Source organism: Nelusetta ayraudi, unplaced genomic scaffold (assembly GCF_046127955.1).
Source record: "Nelusetta ayraudi isolate G7.1 ecotype Tasmania unplaced genomic scaffold, CSIRO-AGI_Nayr_v1 ptg000130l, whole genome shotgun sequence".
Taxonomy (NCBI): Eukaryota; Metazoa; Chordata; class Actinopteri; order Tetraodontiformes; family Monacanthidae; genus Nelusetta; species Nelusetta ayraudi.
In genome coordinates, this window is record NW_027466180.1 from 1,685,001 (window position 1) to 1,687,427 (window position 2,427).

The 2,427-nt window shown below is 48.7% G+C and overlaps 1 long non-coding RNA gene across 1 annotated transcript; it reads right to left on the minus strand.

Moving 5' to 3' along the window:
* Positions 1–256: 256 nt before the first annotated feature.
* Positions 257–1,176, minus strand: LOC142904644 (uncharacterized). The gene is made up of 2 exons (XR_012929436.1): positions 1,037–1,176; positions 257–675 (listed from the first exon to the last, which is right to left on the minus strand). It is a non-coding gene; the product is annotated as an uncharacterized LOC142904644 (long non-coding RNA).
* Positions 1,177–2,427: the final 1,251 nt, after the last annotated feature.

Genomic DNA, 2,427 nt, shown 5'->3' on the forward strand with positions numbered 1-2,427 from the left:
GCTGCCGTTGTGAGATCTGCTGGTGGATAAATCCGTCGGCCCTTTAAATCAGGGGTTTCCAACTCAAACACACACTGGGGCCAAAATGTAAAACTTGGACAGGAAGTCTCGGTCCAACAGTGATATTTATTGAAAAAAATCTTCCTCCAGATAGAACCATTTTATATGGACCCAAACAACCTGAATATGGAACAAGCAAAGCTTAATACTGTACAATAAATAACTACATATTGAACACATGCAAAATCTTTTATTCTTATTTTATTTTCGCGGGCTTCTAATACATTTCAAAATTAAATAACATCAATAAACCAATGAAGTCATGATAATAATATCCTTCACTGAACGTCCTGTCTTGATTGACGCGCCAAAATGACAGCAGAACATTCCGGAATGTGTACATGCTACATGTGCGGTAAAATTCCGGGGTTGCGCAAATGTAATGACGCTGTGGGCCAGATTTGGCCTGCGGGCCAGAGTTTGACACCTATGCTTTAAATGAATGAAACTCTCTCCAACATGGTCACTGCTGCTCTCTGCTGAGTATTTTTGGAGCCTCGTCTTTGAGCTGTGGCCACCGACGGTGGAACTGGAACTGGAGGTCAAAGTCACACGCTGCAGGGTCAAAGGTCAAACTCCCGATCCAATTACAGGCCTGTCATACGGAGCTCATGGCTAAAAAAGAAAAAAAAGTCACCTGCTGCATGACTGCTGCTCCTCCGTCACCCCCCCCAAAAAACATACAGAAAAACAGAACAACGAACAAGAGAAAGAGAAAATAAGCAGATCCAGTCACACAGATATGTTACACATATCTATATTAATTAAACACGTGTGGTTGTCGAAGATAAAAACAAGTGATTTTAATGAATCTCCAGTCTTGAAAGGTGACGACGAGCCAATAACCATCAAGCAAGTATAGCCTTGTGTGTGCGCGTGTGTGTGTGTGCGCGCGCCCTCGCTAGCAGGCTAGCGCCCCCTCTCCTCCCCTGCTGGTGTGTGGGGGCTGCAGGCGCAGCAGCAGTAATTGTCTGACCTTTTCTCAGCAGCGCGTCGTCTCATTAAGGCTGATGGATCATGATGGCGCCGCTCCGTAACACGTCAACCTCCGTGATAATGAAACAACAGAGCGGCCGCCGCCGCACTGCTGCCGCCGCCGCCGCCGCCCGGCTGCTGCTGGCGGGGGGAGGCGGGTGGGGGGAGTGAGGGTGGGGGGGTCGCGGGAGGAGGCTGATAACCCAGGAGGAGCTGCTCCTTCCTGCCTAACGACAAGACCCAGAGCCCTCCCGCACTGTCACCCCCCTCCTCTGCCCGAGAGGGGGGTGTCAGGGAGGGCAGTTTACCTCCCCTCCTCCTCACCCTCCTCACCCTCTCCCCCTCACCCCAGGCTCCATTTTCACATTCCTGCCTTTGATTTGAGAGCTGGACGCTGCCGAGGTCTGTAACTCTTGGAGGAGTCAGTGGACGGTTCAGGGAGCTGCTGCTGCTGCTGCTGCTTGTGTGTGTGTGTGTGTGTGTGTGTGTGTGTGTGTGTGTGTGTGTGTGTGTGTGTGTGTGTGTGTGTGTGTGTGTGTGTGTGTGTGTGTGTTGGTGTGTCAGTGTGTTGATGTCTGTCACAGTGTGTTGGTGGTGTGTTTCGGGGGGGAGGCGGCAGGAGGAGAGGAGGTTCTCAGCAGGAGCTGGTTGATCCGAGTGGTTTTGATACAGTTGAACTCGCACCGTCACACATGTTGAGACTGTGGACGTCGTCTCAGTGGTTCCTGCTCAATATAGATTTTTTTTGCTGTGACTGTCGTCCTTCCAAGTTAGATTTCAGAGAAATACATTGAAATGTCCCAAAATGCTGTATTTGTATAAAGACTTTGCAGAAAATTCTGTGGAAAAAAAAAAAAGCTGTTCAGTGTGAATTTTACCCATTTGAATTGTTTTTGGATCATTGAGGTCAATTGGTCCAGGTTTTACGTCTGATTGTGTGAAAATTCCGAGAGGTCTCCAGTGGAAAATAAAACTCTGTTTCTCCTCTTTTGAACCCTGAACTTGGGAGACGGTGGCGTCATGTGACGTTTTCACACAAATTGTGTGTTGTGGCCGTTTCCTGCGTGGTGGTGGTTGTGTGTTTCCTCTCGCTGCAACTGAAGCAGCCCAGTCGCTCCTTTCAGTCGCTGACCCTCCTGGATGTCCTCAAGTTGTCTGTGTTCACCGGGAATAAATGTGGAAAAACATAAAGAAAGACGCTGAGCATAACACTGCAGTCACCTTGTCGAGCTCACACACACACACACACACACACGCATAAATAGGAAGGACGAGCAAGAGAGAGAGAGCGAGAGAGCCGGGAAAACAACAATATTAATGGAGTTTTTGATGTTTCTGTTATCTGCTGTGTTATTGATGGAAGCCGTCCATGTAAATATGATCCACAGCCCC